We start from the raw sequence: 18458 nt of genomic DNA on the forward strand, positions 1-18458 counted from the left end.
TACATTTTTCTAATGTGTCGTACTTTAAGTATGAAACTCTTATTTTGGTGTTTACTGCTGTGCTGTTTTATTAAAGAACACTGATCCAGAATTAACATAGCTTTTCTAACACCGAGAGGAATCTGAAAGGCAAGCAGTGCTATTCAGGAAATGGTTTCACTATCCACTCGAGCAATTGCAAATGAAGATTTTTCAAATGATCGACTCAGAGTTTCTATCCTAAATAAGGGCAACCCAGTTTTTTTCTACATTTTAAAATGGACACAGGAACATACAGCTCAAGGACATTAACTGCCACATTAACCAAAGAGTAATGAAAACTTCTCTGAATGAACATTTCAGTGAGCTGAAATGGCCTCAGCGATACGGAAATTAATTGTAACAAGTTAGGGTCTTGTCTTCCTACCATTGTTAGTAGGAGTTGGAATTAGCATGCTAAACGGGATCAGCAGCTGTAAGCAACTGGATTGGAGTATCCTGGAATCCATGCTGTGAATGCGCATTGGCAGTGTGATCTCTCTCATAACTCTGAGGTACCATTTACTCATAAATATTAACCTGTTTTAAGCTGAAGTTGTAAGTGATGCTGGAACAGAATTCTGGGCCAGTTTACCAGCTAGACAGGGAGGAGCTCTGGCCACTCAGAACCTTTACATCTATCAAGAAGGTATTTCTAGGTACACTCCATATGAGGAGGAATTCAGGTAACAGGGCAGGACCTGGTGCTAACCATTTGGGAACAGTTACTGTGATTTAAAAGATGTTATTTAACAGTGAGCAAGTAAAAGATGTGTTTCCTGTTCATTCAGATTTATCGGCTTTATTGTTAAGAACACATGTGATTAGAAGGTTGCTGCAGGGGTGATATCTTCAAAAAGGGAAAATAAGTTTTAAAAAGCGAGCAGCAAGCAGAGAAGAATTGCTATAGGTTGGCTTCTGTTCAACATCCAGACCGTGGCATGCAGGAGAGCATAGATGACTTTAAGCAAACCCGTGGAAGTACTAGAAGCAGTCTGCTTGTGGCGGCCTGGAACTGTGCATGTGTTGACTTATGTGTTAGCCAAGTGAATTAGTCTCCACAGAACTCGGGCCTGATAGAATAGCATTTTCATCAAGAGCCTTCAGTCTGTGCTTTCCTAGAAATTTGCTATTATATACCCGGGATAGTCTTGATGTCTTTGATGTTTCTGTGCAATTTCTACTGCAAAGAGAGGTTATGGGAGGCAGAAATTTGACCAGTTTATTGAAGTGAAGAGTGTACCTTTAAGTATTACAGAAAGTTGAATTTCAGCAAAATTTCTACCAGAGCCAGGCTAATATTTGGCGTGAACAGTTTATTCACTGAAGTATCTAAAGCCTTTCCTTGTGAAAGGAACTTCAAAGGAACTTACCTGGGCTTTCAAAGAACTTTCACTCCAGAAACTTTTGTGCTTTTCCTAGGAAATAGTTGTATCCTTGTCTTTATCTCCTTATAATGTCACACTGCAACTGCTCTTACTCATGTGCACAGCACGGAACTAATCCCTCCCCCTGCTTTGAACTCCAGCGTGCCCCGGTAGCTGTACGCCCTCTGCACAGCTTTGCCCCTTGGCTTTCGACGTCAGCCCTGCTCTTTGAGTCCAGCTGTTTAGAGCAAAGCAATGTACTTGCTCAGGCAGCCGGGCACGGCTGCACTTCAGCACGTCCACTTTTTGTAAAATGATACTGATGTATTTGGTGCCTTTCAGTGTAATATATCATTGATGAAGATGTTGGACTGTACATAGATACAATCTTCTGATAGATACTGCCCTCCCTCTGAAGCCAGAGTTCTTGTACGCAGTGCCTCTGAAAATCTGATACATAGTGGCTAATGGAAGAATTTACAGGCAATTGAATGTCTCTTAATATCAGATCAAAGGAAGACGTCAGGGAAGAGAGCCTACTTTCTTTAGGTTCAGAAACACAGTTGAGTGAAAGCCATTAGACTATTCCTATTTAGAATCTGAGGAAATCCTCTCTGGAGAAGCTAAGGAAACATGAGCATATTTCAGTCAGTCACTGATATCCCACTTAAGCCTTATTTAAAATCTGTCTAAGGAGGAACTGATATTTCGTCTGTGAAACTGTAGTATTTTTCTTCTCTAGGAGTAGCTAGTTAGGAGTATTTTAATTATGTTGAACAATTTAAATGGCTATATTTCTTCATTCCCTTCAAGAAACCTCACTGTTCTCAACGTAGGAGATTTGGATGTTATAAATTCTCCAGGAAGCACTCTTTAAATATCAATTTGTGTATCTTTGAGGCTTAAAATAAAAACATTGGTAAGGGCTGTGTATCACTGCCCTTGAAATCATTCGGTGCTTTTTTGGGAATAATCAGTTATGTCAGATGGGCAATCTACAGGAATTTACAATAAGGAAAAGAGAAGCAGGACTCCTAAGCATTCATCTCCTCCCCACCCAAATCCTGAAGCTTGGTTCATTCTCAGCAGTGCAGTGATCAGGAAAGCTTAGAAAAAGCTTAGAAAAATTCAGGAAGATCTTAGCAGTTGTGGGTGGTAGTGGTGAATGTAAGAGGAGATGGCCATTCCACAATGGCTGTATGACTTTGGATGAGACTCATGGTCTCCGTTAGGAGCCTCAATAACTCTACATTAGATCTCCTGTTTGCAGCTGGACGCCAAAGGATCATGTCTGTATTCTCTTAGTCATACTGTGCTTCCCTGTCCTTGGCTATTCTTATTCAAATATAAGAGCTTTGCTTTTCCACACAGTATAAAATTGTGGCAGTGTTTTGGCTTTCTTCCACCACTGCAAGGCAAATTCATTTGTTAGTCTTCTGTCTCTAAATTGATGTACATTGGAAAGGAAAGCAGGCTGTGGATTTCCAGCTGCTTTTCAAGTATATATATTTACAGTCTTATTGTATCTTTGCGTGACCAAAAAAATGGAATATCTGGGGGAAAAAAGTTAGTGGAACAATATTTAGAAATCTGGGACTCCTAGAGTAGACCAGGGCAGATCTAAACATAAATGTCTAAATTTCTGAATTTTACAGCTAAATCAAATACATTTGAAATTAAGAAGATCCACAGAAACAGGGTACAGTATGAAAAAGGATTTCACTAGACCACATCTAATCATAATAGAGCTAAACATGGGGTATGGGATTCTGATCTCCAAGGCTGAAATTAGTTTTTTTTTTTTCTTTTCTTTTTTTTTGGCAAATACAATATTAAAAGCATAGAACACAACATAAAGATCCTGTTTACAAAGAGGACAATTTTATAGTGGAATTTTACAGCTGGTAGTAGTTCTGTTCTTATGAACTTTAAATTATTACCTTTCCCTGAAAGGTAAAAGAAGAGAGTTAAGTGCCCAAGCAAAGTGCATACATAGTTTCAGTCACATTAAATATTTTGAATTGCAGACAAACTCTTCATTTTTTTCATGTTCATTAAAGCTATGCATTTGTTCAAGTGATAATGGTCATGAACTGTGTTGAGATCCAGAAGACATTACAAGGGCAGAACCTTATTATTCCTTGGTTTGGACATGCTGTTTGAAGAGTTTCTAAAGTGGCCCAAATTTTGATGAGGAATTTTCAAATTTGAGAATCTCTGAGCTCTACTTAAAGAGTGTGGTTGATGCATCTGTGGTAAATTTTATCATACAGCGTTTCCATTTAATTAGATTGTGAACTCTCAATGACTTCCTGAGAGTAAATTTTCTTGAGAGGAGAATTAGAAAACATTAGATGAGGTAAAGGACTTGAGAATACTTGTCCAGAAGAGATTGATAAGAACATAACTAGGACAGCTGTGAGCCGTGCTTTAAAATTGTAAATGATGCTAGTAAGTGATTTTCACTTCTGATTTTAAATAGTCTCAGAAATTGTCGTCTACCAAAGCTTCTTTGAATTACATTTTGTTTAGTAATCAGAACCACTATATATGAAGTATTCTGGAGCGCATTACGTACAAGCAGAGGGTGAGAGTTGGATTTGCTCAGCTTTAAGAAGAGAAGGCTAAGGGGATATCTTATTGCTGTCTGCAACTACCTAATGGGAGAATGTAGAAAAGACAGAGACGGACTCTTCTAGGAGATATATAGTGACAGGATGAAAGGCAACAGACAAAAGTTACAATACAAAATATTCTCATTAGGTATAAGGATTATTTTGTTTTTGCCATGAGAGTGTTCACATACTGGAACAAGTTACCCTGAGCCGTTGTGGACTCCGCTTACTTGCAGATATTTAGAACTTGACTGAACCTTGTGTTGTTGACTCTGCTTTGAGCAGGGGGTTGGCTGAGATGACCTTCTGTGGTGCTTTCCAACACAAATTATTCTATGGCTCTACTCTGTGCTGTATTTGGAGTTTCAAGAGAGCACATTAGCACATTCAAACTCTTTCAAGAAGCAGTTTTGCAAATCCTCTTCCCATTCTTTGAGGCATGTATCAGCATTTAGGGACCAGCTGAGGTGTACAGATTGTGCAGGTAGTGGTTCTGTAAACTACCCTGGCTATACCAGGGCCAGGGCTTAAGACTACATGATAAGATGGAGAATAGTGGAGGATGAGGGACAGGGAACAGGAGAAAACTGTCTAAGCAGAGCAGACGTCACGGATGCCCCTGGATCTAGCAATCCCCTCAGAAGCAAGAGGAGCCTCAGTAGCAGTTCTGTCCGTCCTGGTGACATGAGGCAAGACTATGCGAAGCAGGAAGCTGGGCTGGTGTGGTAGTCACAGTGATGTAGTAAGCAGGTTTGAGTGGAAGGAACCCTCCTGGGAGTTGTGTAGAGGGAAAGACCTTCCTTAAAGGCCTCTGGGAAAAGCATTTAATTTCCTCTTATGACAGGAAGGGTGGCTGATTTCCTTCCTGATAACCAATATAGTTTCTAAGAGCCAAATTTATCTTTAGTGAGTGTTCATACCACGTAGTCAGCCAAGGCATCTGATGAACAGCTCAGCCACAAGAGAGCATCATTAAAAAGGAGTTGATTTAAGTTTTAATGCTATTGCTAATGTCCAGATCACTGCTTAAATATTCATTCTCTGCTGATCAGAAGAGGCACTAGTTGTGCAGATGATAACACGAAACTGACAGTCAGCTGGCCCAGCTCTTCCCAGTGCAACGAAGATGAGAAGAAATGAGACCTTGAAGCCTATAAATATAAGTAACGATAGGTTAGAAGTGCTAGACCATACTTACTCTTCCTCAAGAAATCAGAGGTCCAACTGTGATGATAACTCAGCAAAATCTTCCCCAAATCTTCTCCAACTTTCTTCCAAAACGATGTGCTAGATTTTCAGGTTTTCTGTAGATACAGAAAAGGCTATGTTTACCCATAAGCTCCTTGGTTGTCCTTCCTGTGTTTTCTGTTGTTCTTTGAATGATTTTCTCCACTGTGCAACGCTGAAGCTCTTGATTGATGTTTCATTGAATTATAAGGTAACTCATTGCTTGTTGTCCAGTGGGTAGAAGATGAACTCTTCAAGTGCTCAAGCTGACATAAAATGCCATTATAAATATAGGCAAAAGCTCCGCTTCAGTGTTATAAGATTGCATAACTAAAATACTAGTAATTTTGTTTCATTTTTGAAGGCATTTTAATGAAGGCAACCTCATTTTATACTTCCTTTACCTTTGGAAGAGCTCACATCTGATGGAAGGGCAGATGTTGGGAGACAAGCAGTCAAAAAGATTTCTGGAGGGTAGTAGGGATAACTTCTTGATACAGGTATTGGAAGGGCCAGCTGGGGTGATTCACAGCTAGATCTGCTGTTGTTCACTAGCAAGGAAGGACTGGTTGAAGATGTGGGAATCAACGGTGGCTTTGGCTGTAATAACCATGAAATAGTGGAGTTCAAGATCTGAGGGCGATGAGGAAGGAGAGTGGCAGAGTGCAGTCCCTGGACCTTAGCAGAGTCAACTTTGACCGATTAAGGAAACTAGTGGTCAGAGCCCATGGGAGGCAGCTCTGAAGGGCCAACTTGCCCAGGAAAGGTGGCAGGTTTTTAAGGACAGTATCATCGAAACACAAGAGTGTCCATCCCAATATTCAGAACAAGTGGATGTATTAGCTAAGCAGGGAACTAATGCAGAGGTCCAAAGTGCAGATGTTCCTCTGGTGAGCCCCTGAAGACGTCTGTGTATTTTTTTTTAAAGAATAATGCAAAGACTATTCTGGCATAGTGGAAAAGAATAGTCTAACTTCATGGAAGGGTCTGGACAAACTCTTTGGTGGCTGGTGGTCAGTTCCTGCAAATTCTATAGAGAAATCTAGGCACCGTCCATCTGTATCGCTTTATTTTCTCTGACAACGTCTCTGCAATATACAAATCTGTTATTCCTTAATTATTATTTTTTTTTTTTTGCTTACTAAGAGCTATGCTTCTGTACCATGAAGTACTAGGTCATGTGAAAATGACTGAGATAAAAGAGGTTGCATTTCTTCCAGATTGGAAGGAGAATTGTAACAATATGGTGCCACATGCAAGTTAAAAAGCCCTGTTGTGATCCAAAGTTCTTACACGGGGCACAACTGCACTGCCATTGTTTTAAAGCTTTCTGTGTCTTGAGCCTTTGTGACATACGTTGCCTACTATTGAAAGCCACCTGATGGTTTTGCTTTGAATGCTGGGCACTGCATGTATTGTCAGCCAAGCAACTTGCACTATTAGCTTTGTAGCATTAGGAAGAGATAAAGTATGTGGTACAAATCCTGTGGGCCAAACACATGCTAATGGCACTGTTCAAGCTGAATCCTTTGCTAAAACAATCAGGATTTGGCCCTTCTTGCCCTTGTTACTCGTCTTGTCCTCTACCCACTAAGCATTTTATGGGATGTAAATGATTTATTTCCATTCATCAAATTCACAAGGTATGCTTATATCTATGAAACAGATTTTTTTTAAAAAATACAGCACAGTTCATAATCTGTATTAAAAAAAAAAAAGAAAACCATCCATGTATTAGGCCATCAAGAGTCAAAAGCATAATTTGAAATGATAAACGTATCCATTTTAAGTTACACATTACTTTGCATAGTTAATATCACTATAATTAGTCATAGTTCCTGTAATTTATTGAAAAAGATGCTCAGCCCCTCTAGTGTACTACAGTGATGAATGTTGGAAGTGCAACTTTGGAAGCAGGAATCAAGAAAATTAGTAACAGTTGGAGAATTAGCATGTAAATCAATAATATCCTTTCTCTTGCATCTTGAAAACTGAGGGTATACATCACACGCTGCATAACGAAAGGGAGAGCAGAAGTTAGAATTGTAACCTCCCTTACATTACTAGGTCTGCTTTTACTGCAAGAACTGTTTAAAATCATTTCAAACGTTAGAGTAAATCTCTAGTAAATATTTAAACTATGTATAACTAGTCACAAATAAATTAAGCTGATTTTATGCATTCTCTCTAATTAGAAGGGCACAGCATTTGTTGAAACGTGATTAGTATTATTCATTAAGCAAAAAATTCTCATTTGTATCTTATTATCACTATTCTGCATAAACCAACACAATTTGTCATGAACTCCCTCATTTGCTGTATCCTCAAAAAGCAGATTATGCTTATTTTTCATTTGGACAGTGGAAAATCAAGCCAGGTGTTTGGCAGCACCAGAGTGTTCAGGTGTAACTGTGCCAGTGATGGTACATTACTAGCAGCGTGGATGAAGAATGAGGCATGGAGAATCTTGGGACTGAGGTGCCTTGAGGCCCATCCCTTTAGAGTGGTCCTGCTGATGAGACAGGTGGTGTTGTATAGGACTAAAAAAAAAAAGAGAGAAACTTTTTTGTAAAGTCAGCCTTTCACCTTCAAGTGGAAACGAGAAGTGCTTTCACATAGCTGCTGCTGCTGCTGCACTGAGATATCTGGACATGTTTGTGAGACTAAAGTCTCTATGGTTGATACTTTTGTCTGAAAAATGCCAGTTGGTGCACAGACATCTCTGTCACTGTCTGAGTCGGTACAATATTGCACGGGCAGTGCACTGTACATAAATATTTATACATGACCTTGATTGTAGTATATTATGCAGGATAACTAATTCACTGTATGCATATTCTTCCCCTTCTTTCCTCTCATTTCTTTTTAAGCTTTGAAGAACATCTCTTTAAATATCCCGTATTTAATTCTGCCCTCATTCACATGCATGTAAACCATCGGTAATACTGCTGAGCTCAATGGTTCTGAGTCAGTTTAGAGTGTGTTGGAATAGAGTAGCAGGCTTTTTGTATCAGCTCAGCGGTATGGATTTAAAAACTATGTGAACCCTGTGTTCCAGCTGCAAGGGTACAGGACGGGGCATCACAAGGACTGGGTTCTTCTGACTTCGTCACTAACTGATGTCTCTTTGTTCCTTTGTGTCTTTAAACTGGTATTATAGGGATAATGATATTCGACGGGCACCGACATCCGTAGGGGCAAAAAGTGCTGTAAAATTGTTAGGCGTTGTTATTTCTACATTGGACAGCTGATAATATTAAAGGAATCATCTAGGTTTTAGGGTTGCGTTTCCTACAGCATGTTTTTCAGGTCTGCCAGAATCTGGTTGTAAGGCAATAAGTTAAGTTGTTACGGTGCCTTTGATAAATACTTGTAGAGATCAAGAACAGTTTTGGCTGTATAGACACCCAGAGTTCAGCCTCTCTGGACAGCACTGTTTGAATTCTTCACTGTTTTCTTAAACTTAGACGGTGGTGAGTGTCCCAATCAGTTCTAGACAGCATAGTAGCCCTCAGTCTGGCATGAGAAGGGATACACTTGTGCACTCCTTCTCTACAGTTCCCTTTTTTGCTTTTGGAGATGTTACTTCTTTGTCAAACTGGACTCTCTCAGCAATTTTGCACTGAATCCGAAGTTTGGAGCATGGAAACAATGAGACAGCCCTGTCTATGTTATGATATAGAAATATATTGACACTCTTGCAAGAGATATGACAGGCAATTTTCATCCCAAGATCAAAGCAGAGGAAAAGTTCTATTTCCAACATAGCCCAATGGCAATGAAAAGTCCTGTGCAGAGCAGTAGTGATAAGGGAAGACTTTGTATATGGTGAGGATAAAATAATAAAAGCATAGTTACGAACGTAAACCCCACCTCGTGCCACTTGACAATTCATTAATATTATACATCTTTGCCATTGCTCATCTATATCTGGTCTATGAGTTACTATGACTAGCTTATTCCGTTTTACTGAAAATGTACTTGTGAATTACAAATCCAGACTACGGATAGCTTAAATAGCTAGTAAGAGAAACAATTACATTTTCTTTCTCTCTAACATGCAATTTTAATTTTCATAACTCTAAAAAAACATATCCCCCACAATGCAGGCCTGCCAGGAGGCCTGAAATCTGCAGGCTATGGCCTCTCAGGCTGTTTTCCAGTGACTCATTTTTAATTTTAAAGAAGCATTATCTCTAGCTAGTAAATTAACAACAGCCTATAGTGCACACACACTGTCATCCATCTGCTTAAGGCTCTTGTCATTTGACACCAGTCTTGTATCTATAGACTTCATCTGGTATTCAAAAGCTATCAACCCTGCCTCCAAGATAGCCCACCTTCTGGCTCCAGGCTAGAAGAGTGACTCTCCATTTCCAATTCTAATGAACACATAGCTAGCAGCAGTTTTTCCATTAAGGATCTGGTGTTCGTAGAAAACAGACAATGTTGGAATTACTTGGATCCAGAACTGCGTGGAAAGTGTTTGTAAAAGAGACTGAACTACTTGAAGAGTGTTCCTTAGGCAGCCTGACTTCTGTTTCTGCACAGGACACGGCATTACCTCCCGGTTGTCGTATGTTAGACATTAGTATTTATACCACTGCATTCTGAGGACTGGAACATACTAACAGATGAAATTCTTTATATTATCTTTCGAGTGATGAGTGCCATTGTTAAGGAGTTTTGAAAAATACAGGTAATATCAAAAATCTCATGACTGGTATGAATCTCCCAAATGAGAGAAAGCCATGACATGGTTGGACAGGAGCAACTATTTCACAGTTAATAGATTTTGTGTAATTTCCAATTTGGCCTCGAAAGAGGTAATTTGTATTCTTGCAAATAATTTCTATGTAATCCTGTGTCTGCTGTAAAGAAATGGTAAGGATTTAACAGTGAATTTTGTCTCGTTGACAAGCTTCAGTCATCATAAGATAGAACAAGTTCCAAACACCGACTGCTTCATCAAGGTTAGGGGACTTATTCCAGGAGTCATTGAAGAAAGGTGGCTTGTGTTCTGGACTGCAAAGGACATAATTTTTTTAGATTTTCTTTTCCTGATTATGATAGATGTAGTTGTCATGGGCACAAGTGAGAAGAATTGACATGAGTCATAGAAAATTGTAGTTAGGGTTGAAACATAGGTGATAGCAGCATTTAAAAATCTAGGAAGGCAGTGAAGGTAGAGTTTATCCTTTTATTTTCCTTCTGCCCACAAGCTTGGAGAAATTCCATTAAGGTCATTTGTTTGTGATTTTTTCGTCTGACAATCTCTGCAGTGAAAAAATAATCTGTTTTGATGGGGTTTTATTTTCACTGTGTACCTCACAGAAAGTCTCTTTTATTCATGTTTCCTTTGTCATTCCACAATGGATGTAGTGTCGTGGTACTTGCAAAAAAATAGAGCTCTGAAGGACATATGATTGACAGTAGTAACTCTGCCTTCACTGACTCTTTGGTCAGGTATGGAGAGGGAGTGGAATGTACCCATACTAGTTTAACACACAAGTAATTATGCTTCAACATGTGAGGGACCCAGAATGATATTCACGTATGTTCATTTGAGGAGTAAGGCTGAGAGTAAAACAAGAGACTTAAGATAATCAGGCTGTTCTCAACCTTGATCTGGCACTGATGCAAAAACAGTGTAGTTCCATTTCTGCGATTTCCTGCTGATGACTTGTGTCTTGTTCCACAAATTTAAGGTCCTACCACACTGCTATCTAGTCATCTTTTTTACCGAGTTGTCTTTGAGAGAATGAGTCTTTAACTGGTGTTTGTGGGACTTTTTTACTTCCTTTTGAACAGAACAAGTCAATTTATTTTGAAGAATACAGTGACAGTTTAACAAAAGTGATGCTAACTATGTATATTATTTAATAACACTCTCAGTTGCATGTGTCATTTTCTTGTAATTTGTATGAAGAATACAAGCAGTATCTTTAAAATGGCTGGGGAAACCTTCTAGTGTGTGCATCAAACATGAAACTGCCCTAGATAAGTAAACCTTTGAGATTATTTTTCCATTTATTGGTGCTCTCCAAATAAAAATACTTTTAAATTTGATATCAGTTGGGTAGTGTTGTATCAAATACTTCACTACAGGACATAGTGAGCCCCTGATGCTCAGTCTTTGTAATAGGTGACAACAGCATCAAATTAGAAGAGAAATGGCTGTTGATTTCTACTCTTTAAGAAAGTATGATTTGTATGTAAACAATTTAAAATAAGGCATCTAATTTTCTTCCAGTTACGTAGTATATAAAGCATTAGTAATGGAAGCAAATTAGGCATGATTTTTATTTATACGTTTTCAACTGGGAAGATTGGCCCTTCACCAAATGTAGCCCTCACTCTGCAAATATTTGCTTACTTCCTTACCTGTAGGCATCTAATTAATCCTCCTGAAGTCAGGGGGACAAATTCTGTGATTATAGTTTAGCAGCCATAACTGTCTACAGGTTTGGAGGTCAAACTGAGACTTGAACTTCCCCTGGAAAGCGTACAGAGAAAATACAATAGGGTGCCAAAGCAACACTGGGATTGCAGTGCACTGTGCAATACTTCCTTGCCAAATATATTATGAATTTGCCAGACTTGGCTTTTGGTTCTGAAGGCTGAATAGTTTTCCAGTACCCTTCTCTAGGTAAGCAAGCAGGTGTTTATATCTTCATTTTACAAATGCAGGAAGCGGTTGGCTTAAGGCTGTGGGCTCCGGAACCTGGTACTGGAAGGAAGGTTAGAACTGAACAGCTCTTGGTTCCTGGGTCTGCATTCGGTTTGCAGCAAAATGCCATTCTCCAAGAAAATCTGTGGAAATATGTACATAAATTATAATGATAAACATGTAGTTTATTGTGTCCAGTATATGATCACTGGTAGACAATGAGCATTAGAGAAATAATAACTAATCCTGTCTGATGGTGTGCAAGACTCCTTATGGTGCTTTATAAATAATAATCTATTCTGTAAAAGATTATTATACTGTGTAGCTCTTGCTACATAGGGCTACATCCACAAACAGAATTAGGTATGCAGCACCCGATCTTCCACAGGATCTTTCATGTATTGTTTGTGTTATCTGTTGTGCAGTTGATTCATCAGAATGAGTTTATCAAGCAGATAATGGGCAGACACTGTATTCTCTTTTTCAAATTGTAATGAACAAACGACATTTCTATTTGTTAAAAGTGGAAAATGGATGAAAGATAAATTCTGAATTTCTGTTTTTGTGCATCACCGTTGCCTAAGAAGATAATAGCACAATTTTATTTCTGTGATATGAAATGCTGTTGTATTTTTTAAAAAAAATAGAGACGCTTACCAGACAAGGCAGTAATGTTACCCACTGACTTTGCCACTTTGTTTTGGTAAGGGTCTGGCAGTATAGGATAAGAAGTGAAGGGACTCTCTGATCCAGAGGCCAACAGGTTTCAGTGGATGAGATATCAGGCCCAAAAGGTGAAGGGTGTGACTCAATAGCAGTGGTCCTTGGTATACAGAGAATTCTGAAGTGGCTTTTGGTAGTGAGACAGCTTTTAGCTATTCCAGCACAAAATATCCTAAACACATTTGCAGAATGTTACCCTTACATGTGAGGATTTTTCTTTGTTGAAAACATTTTATGACCATCCAAGTACCTCAGAGGAGAAGAGAACGTTAAAAAAACAAGATACCTTCAACCCTGTCTTTTATAATAAAGTCTGCCTCAGTCTAACTGAAAACTGTAGCTGTAAATTGTCCCATATAACAGCCTATGTGGTGTTTTTTGCCAGTTGTCTGTAGGGGTATATATAGCATAGTATAGTATAGCATAGTCACAAGGTATGTTCTCAAAAGTTTGTGAAATCCCTATAGGGGTTATAAAGTACAGCGCCAAATTTGAAGGACTCAGTGTAAGAACTACCTTGGCTAGTCCATTAATTAATTAATTAATTAATTGCCGAATTGTCTTTTAGGAAAACAATGCTTTAAAAATTGTCCCATAGAATAGGCAGCTACGATTCCATAATTACCAAAGTACATATTCCGTATTTGTACAGTTAGATATTCAGTAAATAATGACAGTAAATAATACTGTACAGTAAACAATACTGAATATCAAGAGTACCAAGTTAAAAAAAAGTCCCAAGGAAAAGACTTGAAAAGATATTCTGTTACTGAAAAGAAACACTTTGCTGCAGGAGAAATACTTTTTATGAAGAGAATGAAAGACAGAATATTTAAAGCTAATCTAAAAGAATCTTTCATCTCAACCTCTGTCCCTTTCCTTCTTTGCCCAGAACTTATTGCACATCACAATGCCTTTTCTTCATATCCAAATATCGAAGAATTACACTACAAGTTCAGATTTGCAGACTTCTTTGTACGCATCAGATGTCAGCCATGCATTCAGAAGTCTTTCTGTGCTTCAACCTCTCGCAAGCTGACGGCAAAAATCGCAATAGCTCCTTGCTTATCCTTCATATACATTTCAGAACTGTAGGCAAAGAAACAGTCATTCCTTTACAAGCTGGAAATCTCAGCCTGCCTCAACCACCTTCCAAAGCTGTCATGACTACCAATTTTTGCCTATTTATATGACTAAGAGCTTAATGATATACACATTGCATCCGTTCTGAAAAATATTCAAAAATTGTAGCTTTGGATTAAGCTACAATTCCTGAGTAAAATATATGTTTAGAGGACCTAGGTCAGAGATAAAATTGTATTTTGTATCTTAACTATTCCCTTTCAGGTATCTAACTCATGTGAGATTCACTCAGATTTGGACGATCTGTAGACTGTTGACCCTTTCTCTAAGAAATAACTTTGTTTTCAGCAGACTTCCTTGCGTTTCAGACACTTCTAGGTCTTGGGATTCACGTAAATAAAAATTTAAAGCTACAGGTGTCTACCCATAGTTTATCACACTATTTCAGGCTTTCCTTGTCAAAAATTCAAATTAGTTTCTTTTGATTATGTTTGAAATGCTGCAGTAATAGAATGGAGAGCATTGAATCAGCCAGTCTCTACCTGAAGCTTTTTGGCAGTTTTGGCAGAAAATTTATGCCCTTTGTTATATTATTTAGGATCTTTTTAGTCCATTTCTATGCTGGAATCTCTAACAATACTTGTAATCTGGAATATGTAGCTGAGTGATGAAACAAGGTCTAGAAAACACTATTTTGAAAGAATAGCTGAGTGCTTGCAATTTCTATGATGTTCAGGACAATATATCTGTATTTTAATCAGCTGGCTGCAAATGAAGAAGCATGCCATTGCATGATTAATGAAAACTGCTGTTTTTAAAGTTATGGTAATAGACGTATGTTAAAGATTTAGACTACTCTTTGTAGCTGTTAAAGTTTGCTATTAACGTCAGCAACATTGTGAACTAACATCCCACTACTTGCTGTATTGTACAACCCGCAGCTTAAAGAAGTGTACTTTTATTCAGTGATGGTGCATTGATACTACAAAGTTAAGTGAGCATGATTTAACTTTAAACATCATGCTATGGTTCCATTTAACCATTAAGTTGTCATTTACATAAACCTAAATGTTTTGATAGAAAAAGCAATTGCTGTAGCCAGAGAAAAAAATCAGACTTTATACAGATCAGTTCAATAAGCAACAGTTCTTGATGTGTTATAAGTCAGTGGCTTCACAACTCTTGGGACAAATTGCAATTTGATCGACTGCCAATAAGTGAGGTCATACTCGTATCTTTTTTATTTGTTTATTTTTAATTTGTGGGTGAAGACTGTGCTCATGAAAGTGAGGAACTCGGCACTAGTTTTAGCCAAGCGTTACCATATTCTATATAATGAATTGTGTACACTTGTATCCTATTCAATAGTTCATCTGATTTTCCTTGGAATTGCATGGAGTACTTTATTATTTAAGTATTTTTCCAGTCTGTACTATTTATACTTATATGGTACAAACCTGCATTTGATTACCCTTGTATAGTAGATACTTTGTCTTTTCTATGTGTTCTTCCACAATGGAAGCGAACTTGTTGCCCTTTTTTTTTTGTTTTGCTTTGTTTTGACAGGTAAGAGAAATAATTGACCAAGCAGCTGAGTTAAAGTTATTCTCTGCATTTTGGGATTTATAATTAATACAATGAATTTGAATTACTGTAGACCTTTACAGCTTTATGTTGTTTTCTGGTCATATCGTGGAGTAGAAAAAATTTTCATGATCTATTTTTAGCAAAATAAGTAACTTTTTTTTTGCTGTTTCTTATTTGTTAATAATGACATGGCCCTTAACCATTAAGCAGTGGTTTAATGCCTTGGCCACAAGGCTAAACAATATCAGATCGCTGAGGCCTGTGACAGTTAAAATATCCAGATTGTGTCTGTAAATGTTTTCCCCTTTGAAAATGTAAACTTTCAGTATTAATGCTGCCATTACCAGAATGTTGCTGGCATTACTTCTATGTTAGAAGATAATTACTGGACTCATTCCTGACATGTAACGTTCCTTTTCTTCAAGGAGGTGGGTGGACAAGCACACAGAGCTCACTTCTGAACTACTGAAATTGGGTAAGTTCTCCTGTTGCCTGCGTGGCTTCCAAAATATGTAAGGAGTTGATGGAGAAAGCATCTGTGTAGCTCACGTTACTAGAGAAATTTGTTTATTATACTTTGCACTGAGGTTATTCTTATTCTTGTACATGGTGTGCCTGGTAAACAGTTTGATTTTTGATTGCCTTTTAGGCTTTTCAGATGACCTACACGGAGCTTTTTGTTTTGATTTCAACTGACTAAGGTGTTTTCTTAGGTTATTTCCTGCTTTGTCACTCTGTAAAAGCATACAAAATTCACCCCATCTTGGAGGATTATCACAGGTGCTATGAACCACCTAAGACTTCATAATAAATGCATTTCCCAGATAGAGACTAAAAATCTTTTGGGGGGCTCAGTGTATCTTAGTTCTACCTAGATGGAGAGCTAATGCTGTGGACCTAGCCTATAACAAATGGAAAGAAAAAGAAAGAATTACAATGTGTTCTGGGGATCACTCCTTCACCTAGTCATACACTCATTTCCCACCTTTCTGCCCCAGGATTTTGACTGCCTCCTTCATCCTTTAAGGTTCTTCCTCTGTAACAAAGATGGTCCTATGTGGTGTCCTGAAGGCATTATTTCCCCCTTAATGAAATGCCACACGTTCTTCTACACAGTGCAGGAACGCATGTTCTGAGCTTTGGTGGACTGCCAGCTCCACTTACTGTGTGGATGGGGGGGAAACGCACAGAAGTACAATCCTTTTCAAGCCTTTCTGTCCCTACAGAAGCCTTTTCTGTCCCTCGTATTAACAAGTCTGAAAGCAGCCGTGCTTGCTCCGGCTGTAAGGGTGGTACATCTGAAAAAATGTGACCAGCCTTTCCCATGCCGTGAGTTTCAGTCTAACTAGATAATTACAGTTCCTTCTCTAGCCTCCAGTAAGGAAACTTAAACAACAAAGCAGCAAATTTTAGAAAGCTATGAAATTAGAGAAAAATCAAATGACTGTCAATTGGACTTTCATTACTCTTTATTTATAGTAACGCATAAAATTGCGAAGAATAAAGTAGAAAACTTGAACTCCCGTGAAAGAGATTTTTCACTGCACGTATTGTTGAGTTGACGTGAAATACCTATTTAAATGGTCTCTCTCTGTAGTTTCCTTGTCATACATCTTAATGTCAGCAACATCTGCAATGGAATTGCAGTCTGGATCAGTGCAGATTATCACCAGTTAATAACGAGTCAAAAGCATGTTTTAGGTAGCACAATCTCTTCAGTTTATTTTATAGATAATCTGCACATATGTTTTCAATAAAGACTTACATTAAACACAAAAGTTATGTACAGCATGAGATGTGCATGACTTTATTATTGGCCTAGCGTTTGCTTGCCCAATATCAAATCCTACAGCTTGGTCTGGTCTTCTGATCTTAGCTCCAAATATTCCTTTTTAGTTAACAGGTCTCTAAATCTAAAGAAGAATTTTGAGCTCTCATTTTGACATAGATCTCACCAGAGAGGTACTCTTAACTTTACGTACAACCCTGTAATCAAAAGGGAAAATATTAAATTATTGAATTCAGAAGATCATTCCTTAAACACTGATTCTCAGAGTGAATGGAGATCATGGGGGAATCTTTCATCTTAACAGTGTCATTTTAAGACATGTAATAAAAAAGATCAAAATTTCAATAATTTGAACTTGAAGTTTTTGGATGCTCTGCTGACTCATTAAGTGGGCACTGTAGTTTTCACAATGATCTCAAGGATGTCCAGAAATCACAACAGAAGAAAAGGAAACCATATTCCCCAGCCCCAGAGGCAATTTTGAAAATATAATTCTAGTTATTAGTGGATCTTAACTAACCATACAAAACTTTTGCCTTATCTTTGTTACCACAAGAAATACCTTTTCTGAGAGTACCGCTTCTGAAGGTGATATTTATCCTTGATTGATTGCCTTTGAGATGATGGCACTATACATTTTGTGGAAATAGTTTAACGCTTTGAATACTGAGCTTCAGAAGGGCTCTAGGGGCGAACAAACAGGCAGCTCTCTAGAACCCCAAGACTTAGAGCGCGCAAACTGGATAAATTAAACAGTGGTACAAATTACCTAGTGTTTGAATGGGGGGAAAGATGGTGCAAGAACACTCTGCAAGTGTTCCCCACAAGGCTACTAGCTCTTTTTAGTTCTGAATAACAGGTCAGCATTTGCTATCAGTCCAGCAGCCACCGTGGACAATAGAAAGAGGCCTAGCAGTTCAACGTTTAGTTATAGCCAGCTTCATTTTTCTGGATCTTGTGAGCCCTTAAAGTACTCTCACAGTAAGTGCAGGTGAATATTGTAGAGTCAAACAACCCACTGTTTTCAAGGAAATGCTTTTAGGATCAGAGATTTTCCAAGCAATATCTGTGTTGTGGGCCCAAACTACCTGATAATCAAAGTTTTAAAGCAGTGTTATTTTCCCCTGGTATTCGAAGAGATTTGCCATCCCACCTGTGTTTGAGGGCACTCACAAGAATTGGCTGGGGGCTTTTGTAGAAGCTTTACATATGTAGCAAACCTCTTTGTATTTGTAGGGCAAGGGATGACTGCAAGTGCAGTATTTTATTCATAGTATTAGTATTACTATCATAATTAGGCTTTAGTAATATAAGAATTAATAGTAAAATCAGTAATCATTGCAACTTCAGTGGTATATATCTGTGGTTGCTGTTGTCCT

General features: G+C 38.2%; 1 long non-coding RNA gene across 1 annotated transcript in view; it reads left to right on the forward strand.

Moving 5' to 3' along the window:
* Positions 1 to 500: 500 nt before the first annotated feature.
* Positions 501 to 18458, forward strand: part of LOC309672670 — a 105146-nt gene continuing 87188 nt past the window's right edge. Inside the window, exons 1-2 of the long non-coding RNA XR_014269250.1 lie at positions 501 to 533; positions 15716 to 15765. This is a non-coding gene — a long non-coding RNA (uncharacterized lncRNA). The remainder of the gene's footprint in view (positions 534 to 15715; positions 15766 to 18458) is intronic.

Source organism: Vanellus vanellus, assembly GCF_965231255.1.
Source record: "Vanellus vanellus genome assembly, chromosome: 5".
NCBI lineage: Eukaryota > Metazoa > Chordata > Aves > Charadriiformes > Charadriidae > Vanellus > Vanellus vanellus.